We start from the raw sequence: 10782 nt of genomic DNA, 5'->3' as shown, positions 1-10782 counted from the left end.
TTTCCATAAATTCTTGTGAGCCAATTCCTTAAAGCATATCTTCATACCTTTCCTTGGTTTGTTTCTTTGAAGAAGCCTATTTTGATATGTAAGCCAACTAGTTAGTGAGTAGATGCTGAGGTCCAAGTGGAAATAAGCCAGACCGCTAAGCAATAAGGAATTCGCAGAAAGTAAATGGCATGAATCTATGACTTCCAGACTTCAATGAAAATTGAACATGTGGGGGATTTTTTTTTGTTTTGTATTTTGGGTTTTTTTTTCATGTCTCCAAAGTTTGTGTAAGAAAAACATTTATGTCAAGGAGTCAATTTAGCAATCATTTAGACATAGTAGAAATTTAATAAATTTTGCTGAATGAACAAAAAGCATATCTATGGATAAATTGATCAACCTTTTGATATGTCCTTTATCCTTCATAATAAATATGGTAGGTAAAAATGACAGGAATTATGGTACGTTGAGATAGCTTTGGTTTCTGGACAAAGTAGTTACCAATCCAGTATTTCACTCTCTTTTATATCCATAATTGAATGGTAGAATGACAAAATGATGTCCAGAGAAGATAATAGACTTAATAGTTTTGGATATTTATCATGTGAAATAAAGTCACTTTCTTAACCACAGGATGATGCAGTCATGTAAATAATAATAGTTGCTCGGTAGTGCCAGCTTTTTTAGCTCTCTGTTGAAACCATCAAGGAGACCATTAAAGGTTCAGGGCTATACATATCAAAGGCTCCTTTGCTATAAATATCATCCTTTAGATAACATCTGCTCACTAGACTAGAGATGAACTATCTCCAAGGAATAGATATTCCTACCTTTGCATGGTAGGCCAGTCTTGAACAACATTCCAGAAGCTTGATTCTAGCCTGTGGATATCATTTAATCTCAGTCAGAGGGTTTTGTTCTTTTCCTCCAGTTGTATGCAGAGTGCACACCTCTGAGGATGTGGCAGACCATACAGTGTCTTTGAAAAGATTTTTGACATATTTTTCAATGGTGAATGCTTCTGGATTAATATGGCCCCACTATCAGGCTGAACAATACTCTCTTCCATTTAGGGCTATATTCTGCTTCAAGTTGTAGCTCCTGTGTTAAATTTTGTTCTTTTATTCTACACACATTTCTTAACTTCTGTATGCAAGGCATCATTGAAGAACAGCTATAGGAATAAATCATATGTATAACCTCTTCACAGCTAGTACAAACATATGTTATTCCAATTTTAAAATGATGAAGATGTTATGACTTGGTGTTGCTGTAACTTCAAAGGAAATTAATTGTGACTTTCTCAGATACATGCGATTATATAACTCAAGCAAATATTAAAAATCCTTTCCTGAGAGAAGTTGTTGCCTGGAGGCAAAGATAAAGTGATAATATTATATGGATTAATTCATAAGCATTTAGAATATCAAAAAGTCAAATAACTTCTAGCAAGGACAGTTTTCTCCAAACCTATTTATACATGGCACCCATTTGCAGGGCACTACCTTATATATGTGCAATTCCAAGAGATATTCTTTGGAAAATACTTCAATATTTTGGTTTTATTCTTTCTCTTGAGATTTTGATATGTATCAAAACTTTACAAGCCTTGGAGCACTAGACTTCAATCAGAAGTTAATCAGAGTTCACAGAAAATATGTATTCTTTGGTCAAGTAGATTAGGACTACAAGAAACAGCATTTCCATTCTCCCCTTTTCTGCCACCCAAATTTCCATTTCAGGCATTTGGAGATGTGAAGGGGCAATGTACTAATGTTAAGATGATTTTCTAAGATTGTCATCAGAAAACTATGATTAGAAAATACTAAAATCAGAACTTAATATCATCATGGTGATATCTAAAAGTAGCCTTAAGGGAACAGAAAAGATTGTTGTTGTAACAAGGACTCCTTCCTTGCATCTTTTTGCCTTTAATTCTCTGACTATGTATGTTTTGGAACTCTAGTGCTTCCATAATAGGTATTTTTTTGTATAAAGGGCTGAGGATACAATGGCATTTTTCTCCTCAATCCCTAATGCTACTATTTATTTTTATTGTTGAAATCTAGGTCATGATTTACTAATTCCGAGTTAATGGTGAGAATTTCCAGGGATGGTTTTGGCACTGTCAGTCATGTCCCTGAACAGCACATAGTAACTGGCAGCTACATCATCTAAGTTCCACCTCAGCTAAATAATGTATATGTTCCACTGATGGAGTTCCTCAGTGGGGAAATCCATTCAAGTAGAGCTTTTATACCTTTGTCAAACTAATTCCAAGAATGAGTGAGATCTTTAATATAGCTTTAGCATGGTACCACAGAGAGGTGTGCAAGGACCTTGACAGCATGAAAATCTTCCAGGAGAGAAGACAACTAAGGGGAGAAGGCTTGTTATCTCAAATATGACAATACAGGTCTAAACTATCCTTAGTCTCTGGGAAATAAATGAAAGGAGAAGAAAAAGAGAAAGAAAAAGATATATTAAAATTTGACTTCCTTATTTTTACTTTTTTAAATTTTATCCCCATTTCACAATCAACTGTCATATCATAAAACTTGAATTTCAAAAGAACCAGTACTTGAGCAATTCAAATTTTGGTTTTAGTAGAAAATATTAAATCGCTTTAAAATTTTAAGGTAAGCTAATAATAACTCAGTTAATTCCATTTATTATTTAGTTTTCCCTAATTTTCCCAACCCCTTTCCTCCCCAAGTACTGCTCTTTTAAAAAAAATTGTTAAATTATTTCATTTTTTAAATTGAATTACCAGGGGATAGAGCATTACAAAATTGTTCATGACTGCATTTCATTCATACAGTGTTCCAATACCCATCCCTCCACCAGTGTAATTTCCCAGCACTGGTGTCCCCAGTTTCTCTCCTCTCCCTCTAAGACCCCCCCAAACCCAGCCTGACTATGGCAGACACTTCTATTCTCTCTCTCTCTTTGTTTCTTTCTCTCTCTCTCTCCTTCTCTCTCTCATTTTAGGCATTATGGTTTGCAATACAGATGCTTTGCCTGCTTTCAACACTAAGTTCTTGTCCAGAGTGATAATTTCTAACTAGTATTGTCATAATGGACCCTCCCCAGTCTTAACTACCCTGCATCCCCCATACCCCTGTGGTAATTCCCAGTCATTGATTAGTCCTCCTGGCCCATTTTCCCTTGCCTTGACTATTAGTTTCATACTGCTTTGTTGTTGTTATTGGTGTTAACTCTGAACTCTGCCTAATGCCATGCACACAAAAGTCAGACCAAAGTGAATTAAAGATCTCAATATCATACCTAAATCCATAAAGTACATGGAAGAAACCGTAGGCAAAACCCTCTATGACACTGAAGCTCAAAGCATCTTCAAATATGAGACACCACTAACCAAGCAGATGGAAGCAGAGATTAACAAATGGGACTACATTAAAGTTAGAAGCATCTGCACCTCAAAAATAATAGTGACCACAATAAAAAGACAGCCCGCGGAATTGAAAAAACTATTCACCTAAAAACCACTGGATAAGAGATTAATATCAAAGATATACAAGTCACTGGTAGAACTTTTCAAGAAAAAAAAAAGCACCCAACCCCAACAAAAAATGGGAAGAAGTAAACAGAAATATCATCAAAAAAGAAATTTGATGCCCTCCGCCCAGATGAGATCCGGAGCAGCCACGCACGACACGGCCCCTCTGCTCCTTAAAGACTATGATCCAGGAGGCCTACTAACCCATTTTGGTAAACTGAGCTAAAACAACAGAAATCCAAAACCTATAGTTTTGAGCTCCTATAATCTTCATTCTCAGCAATGGAAAACAAACTATCAAATGATGCCTTTTCAGCAGGTTTGATTGTTGGGGGAAAATTCCAAATAATAATTGGAAAAGTCAGTTCTCTGTTGAAATATTGAATGTATCCAAAGTATAGAGAGAATAAAGTGAAGATCATTGGCCACTCAGGTGCGGGGTGGGGGAGGAGGGGGGTATATTGGGGTTCTTGGTGGGGGAACAGGTACACTGTTGAAGGGATAGGGCTTTGATCATTATATGACTGAGACTTAAACGTGAAAGCTTTGTAACTATTGTCACGGTGATTCAATAAAATAAAATAAAATTTAAAAAGAAAGAAATTTGAATGGCCAAATGGCACATAAGGAAATACCACTAATCATCAGGGAGATACAAATCAAAACAATAATGTGATACCATTTCAGGCCACAGAGACTGCCACACATACAAATGAACAAGAACTAGTGCTGGCACAGATGTGGGAAGAAAGGGCCCCTCATTCATCACTGGTGGGAATGCCACTGGTTCAGCCTTTTTGGAAAACAATATAGACATTCCTCAAAAAAACTAGAACTTGAGCTCCCATTTGACCCAGTACATTCTGGGAATGTACCCTGGGTGCTCCAAAACAGCAAAGACACCATTTGCGCTCCCATGTTCATTGCAGCACTATTCACAACAGCCAGACTCTCGAAACACCTGAGTGCCAAGTACAGATGATTGAATAAAGAAACTATGATATATATATACACATATGTGTGTATACATATATATATATATATATATATATAATGGAATGCTACACATGTTAGGAAAAATGAGGTCCTGAATTTTCCTATAAATGGATAGACCTGGAGAGTATCATGAGTGAAATGAGTTAGGAGAGAGACAGATATAGAATGATTACATATATTTGTGGGATATATAAAACAAAATAGTACTTTCTAATGCCTATCCAGAATCTCAAAGCACTTTAGCAACAATTCGGTAATAATGCTAGAAAGGAATAACCCCTTTTTTCTTCTTAGCCATAGATGATATCTTGGTTCAGCTTGTGTTTTTTTTTTTTTCTTTTTTGGGTCACACCCGGCAATGCACAGGGATCATTCCTGGCTCATGCACTCAGGAATTACCCCTGACGGTGCTCAGGGGACCATATGGGATGCTGGGATTCAAACCTGGGTCGGCCGCGTGCAAGGCAAACGCCCTACCCGCTGTGCTATCACTCCAGCCCCTTCAGCTTGTGTTTTATCTCATTAGGAGAGCCAGGGGGGAAATGGTAAACTTGGGTGTCCCCTACTGTTCTGCTTAAGCCCTATTGCTTGTACAGAAAAAAAAAGGGATGAGAGATAAGTCGTATTACTGTATGACTTTTTTTGATTTTTTACATTATATTCCCTCTGTCACTACAGCTCAGAAAATTCAATAGTTAATCTAGGCAAAAAAGAAAAGTATATTTTATTGTTATATTTTTGATGTCCCCATTTTTCTTACACCTTAAGGTGATTTTTGTTTGGTTTTATTTATTATTTTTTATAGTTGAAGTATCATGGTCACAATAATGTTTATATTTGTGGTTTAGTGTGCAAAATTACTATCTTTGCACCAGCACCAGTATGCTCAAGACCCTCCATCAATGACCTCGTGATGCTTTTTAATATTAGAAACTTCAAATGTGGTTTCTCTATGGGGGCTGTTCTCACTACAAAGATGACCTTTTGTTCACCAAGTAGGTAAGATCCTGCAGCTAAAGTGAATCAGTTAAGTTGGCATGACAATGCATACTTTAAAATGTTGTCACTATGTGAACAACTACAAAAATTCAGGGATTCTAATTCCTCCTGCCATCAGGAGATGTGCTCCTTTTAATATTGAAGTAACAGTGAGACAAATTATGTAATAGATTTTGTTATGCTTTCATCCATATGTATTTATGAACATATTCTAGGGATCTTTTGCATCTTTCATTTTTATTTTTCCATAGAAAATGTCTTACTCTGGATGGCTTTCATTGACCTGAAGCTTCTTCTGCCACCTCTCCAAAAGTCTGAGATAATCAAAGCAACTCTCTCCTTTATTGCATAAATTTATCTCTGAGTAATTTTCAACAACAAAGCTAAAAACATGATTTGCAACTTATTACTACATATCACAGCACCTATAATCAATAGGTCAAATTCCTCCACACAATTATTTTATAGGATATACTATCCCCAGTCTCCACCATACACTGCATTGCAGAGACCAGTCTAACCTGCAAGATAAGCCAGAAATAAATAACAAATCAACTATGATATTCACATGCAGTTTGTGGTAGATTTTAATTATTGGGGAGTGGCACTTTGGCAACAATCATGGAACCTATATCATCTACCTGAAGATTCTACTATTCATGTTAGAATCATGTGATTTCCAAGGATATGATGCCCATCTGCCTTGTCCAGAAAAAAGGAAAAGAACACAGAGGATCAGCTTAGTGAGGTAATTTGTGCATCAGCTCTGGATTATTTTCTTTTATCTTATGTTGGTTAGTCTCAGTCATGTTGTTATAACTGACCTACAAGTGAACTTAGCCTACCCACATGCCTAGGAAGAATCAAAGTATTTTTGGTGAACAAAGAACCAGTTTTAAAGAGAAAAATAAAACCTGGCAGGTCTGATTTCCAGTGGAAAGTTATTATCAGATTATATTTTACAGAGTTAACAGCTCTCCTCACTAGGAATATAAATAAATGCAACCATTTTGAAAAATTCCATGGCACTTTTTCAAGAAGTGAAACAGAGCTACCATATGAGCCAGCAATCCTGCTTTCAGATATCTAGCTTAAGAGTATGAAAACATTAGCACAGAAAGTTATACTCACCTGAATTTTTATTACAGTGTTATTTGCAGTAGCTAAAATATCTAGGTAACTGAAGTGTCCATCAGTGGAATATTGAAAAAATAAGATATGATGCATTTATACAATGCCACACTATTCAGCTATAAGAAAGATGAAATCTTCCCATTTGCAGAAAAATGGAAGGAGTGCAAGGGGATTATGTGAAGGAAGTTAGAAATAGTCAAGCATTTGATGATTTCACCCAGGTGTGCAATATAAAGATATGAAATTGATGAACAATGTAAAATTTAGCAAAATAAAATAAACCAGTGGACACTGACAACAGGATTAATGTAACCTGAGGGGAAAAGGGGAAAAGTGGGGAGAGACAAGATTTGGTGATGTGAAAACAGGTCATAGTTTTGTGGGGTTTGTTTTTTTTTTTTTTTGGTTAAAAACAAATTACTTTTCCTCACTACAAAGTCAGACTTTGACCTGATTACACTTGTCATGCGTTTTAGAATAGTAACTTGCCTGGGTTTGATCCCTCCATCCCTCTCAGAGAGCCTGGCAAGCTACCAACAGTATCTCGCCCGCACGGCAGAGCCTGGCAAGCTACCCATGGCGTATTCGACATGCCAAAAACAGTAACAACAAGTCTCACAATGGAGACATTACTGGTGCCCGCTCCAGCAAATTGATGAGCAACGGGATGACAGTGACAGTGACAACTTGCCTTATACTTGGTATCCTTAAAGCCCAATAGAGTACTAGTTTAAAAAAATGTCGCCAATGGTTACCTACGTTAGCACATACCTAGATTAATACAAATGCTAAAATTTTTAGAAAAACTTGTATTCAGTTGTGGAATAAACTTACAAATAGAAAAGTGATATCTATTATCAATCTAGATAAATTTAAATTTTCACTAATTATTGAGGACTGTAAATTTTTTTTTTGGTAAAAGATGCTTTTCATTGCCTTTATTTATAGGTGTTTTTTAAAATTACAAGTTACAGTCTTCTGAAACTGGATTGCAGGAATAAAGCTGAGGCAAAGGTCAAAATTCTCTTTAACTAGGAAGTCGCCTTGAGGGATTTAGATATACATAGACACAGAGTTAGCACAGTCATGCATAATGAGAAAATGATCACAGAACTGATATGCACTACACAACTTGGAAGGCTAAATTCAATTTGCTACAACAAAGATACCCTAGCAAAGACAGTTTCCTCTAACAACATACAGAGAGTAGTACAATGTTTATTAACAAATGTATACAATTTTTGCTTTAATTATCGCCTCAAACTTAAGAATTATATTCTCTAAGAAATAAAAATGTATGCACTCAAGACTATACTGTCATAGAAAAGACAGTTGTTCATTCTTGGGTCAAAAACAACTGCTAATAAACTCAATCTACTATTGTCAAGATATGATTTATGTCGATACATATCCTTACTAGGATAATCACATACCCAAGTATTTTACCTTTCCAAAGACGCTTGCATCATCCTTCATCTTATCCTTTCAAGATTTCTCACTAATGGTAATTATGACTTTTGATCAATGGTTCCAGTGTAAAAATGTTCTTTTGTATTGCTGAGTATAAAATTGGGGCTTATCATCTGCTATTTCTATACTTCCTTTTTAGAAAGTGTATCTAAAATATAATTATTTGAATTAGTGAATAATATACTAGAAATGCTAAAATAGGAGTTTCCTTGATCAATTGCTTCTGTCCTCCATAATAGTATTAACCCTAGTAGTAGAAGTGTATATGTAGAAGTGTATATGTACATGCCTGTGTGAGTGCATTATGTGTATGTATTTGTATGTGTACACACATGTGCATATTGTGAATCTAATCAACTAATCAAGAGTATTCATTGCAGGCAGTAATTGACTTTGAGTAGCTTAAGTAAGAAATACAAAAAGATTTGTGAGGAACTGTTATCTGGTTCACAGACACATAGAAAGCCAGGAAGGCAAAACTTACAAATTGAAAAGATTCAAGGGAGGCAGAATGCCAAGATTGCCAAATTATAGCCTGAACCTTACTGCATGCAGAGTTTGCGTAGGGGACCATATAGGTCACTAGTGCTGGTTGCCATTATTGGTATGTCTGCTCCTGTCTATTGTTGTTGCTTGATGCTTGATGTTGACCGTCATCTTTGATATACCCAGAATGAACCCTGTCTCCTTCCTTGACTTAGTTTTAATTATCTGCCGACATTCAAGAATCTATGTAGCAGGGAATAGAGATATATCCTAGGTTGTCAGTGATGGGTGGGAACAGTTATTACTAGAAGATCATAAATTAACATCAGAGGCTGGCAGGATGAGGGCAGAAAGACAGTACAGTGAGTAGGTGCTTGCTTTGCATGTGACCAGTCTGAGTTTGATCCCTGGCACCCTATATGGTCCCCTCAGCACTGCCATTAGTGACCCCTGAGCACAGAACCAGGAGAGAGCCTTGAGCACTTGTAGCACTCTGCCTTCTTCTACCCATGTGTGCCTCAAAAGCAGAAAAGAAATCCTGGGTGCTCCTTTCTTTGACACAGGCAGGAGATATATCACAAAGCCCTTTCCAGCCCCATCAGACCTAGGTCCATCGTCTTTCTTTATTCCACAAGCTCTAGCTCTCTCCTCCCCTCCATTCCTCCCCTGTCCCCTCCTCTCCCTTCTCTCCTACCCCCCTTTTTTCTCCTCTTCTCTCCAGTGATCCCGTTAAACTGTCCCCCCCTCCCCGCCCCTTACTGCAGGGCCTGAACAGAAATACATCCTTGGTGCTTTATGTTGAACTGCTATTGAAATTGACCAAGAATCTCCCTATACAAATAAACATCCTTATTGCATTTCAGGCAAAGATTGTAACTTAAGGAGATTTTCCAGAATATATTCGTTTTTATAATGAAAGCAGAGGCAACACACACACACACAATTTTTTTTTTTTTAAAAAGGGTTGGAAGTTAGCTCAAATGACTTCAGTACATGCTTTTCAAGCCAGCTATGTGTTTGATACCCATTACCACACAGTGGTCTGAGCATTGCTGGAACAGTGTTGGGAACAGCACCTAAGCACTGCTGGGGAAGGTCACAAAAATTCATTTACAAGAAAATGACAAAGAAATATTCTTGGGTATGGGCACAATTCAGGGTCTATTTGCTTCTGCCTATTTGGTGGAGGAAAGACTTTTGAACTTATTTAGAACTATTGACTGTATTAGGGCTGGAGCAATAGTACAGTGGTAGGGCATTCACCTTGCACACGTCTGATCCGGGTTCAATTCCTTCTCCCCTCTTGGAGAGAGTGGCAAGCTACCGAGAGTATCTCGCCCACACAGTAGAGCCTGGCAAGCTACCTGTGGTGTATTCGACATGCCAAAAACAGTAACAAACAAGTCTCACGAGGGAGATGATACTGATGCCCACTCGAGCAACTAAATGAGTAGTTGAATGACAGTGACAGTGATAGAGACTGTATCACTGAATGAAGAGAAATGAGCTCTTCCATGCGGATTTTGGTCTAATTTATATTCTGATGAAAGCTTATGTATTAGAACATATGAAGATGGTGGAGTCACGTGAACATCTAGGTCATCTTTTCTTCCCTTGGTCACTCCTCAGGACTTCTAGCATCCTTGACCATGCAACAGATTGCTTTCTGCGGAATTAACTCCAATGGAGGTGAATTCTTTTGCAGACAAATCTGACTAATAACAACCCCTCTATCTTTTGCTCTACCAAGCTAATCTGTTCTGTTCTTTAACAACAGGAATAATTTGTTACATATCACTGTATCCAGAAATTCCACTATGACTCATGAAGTATCTTATCTGCTTCCTTTTGTTTTCCTGTTTACCTAGGAAGATCAGCTAGAGGTGGTGGACACAGGTCTACTTCCACCTTCCCTCTAAAAGCACCTCAAGAAACTTAAGAAGACAAAATAACTATCTGCCATTTCTCAATGGTAACTTCCCATGTGGACTCTTGATTTAACCATTTGATGAAGGAAAGCCCTTTCTCTGATGTTCAAGACTGAGGAAATTATTCTTCAGCTCCAATAGGTATTCCAAGCATATCATGCACTGCCTTTAATGGCAAGGAAAGCCTGTTTACTTGCTTCTTCTATAATAATAAAGCTTTCCATCATATTCTGTGCTGATAGAAACCGACTAAATGTG

Source organism: Sorex araneus, chromosome 1 (genome assembly GCF_027595985.1).
Source record: "Sorex araneus isolate mSorAra2 chromosome 1, mSorAra2.pri, whole genome shotgun sequence".
Lineage (NCBI taxonomy): Eukaryota > Metazoa > Chordata > Mammalia > Eulipotyphla > Soricidae > Sorex > Sorex araneus.
The sequence above is the reverse complement of the archived record's forward strand: the minus strand, read 5'-3'. Positions refer to the sequence as shown.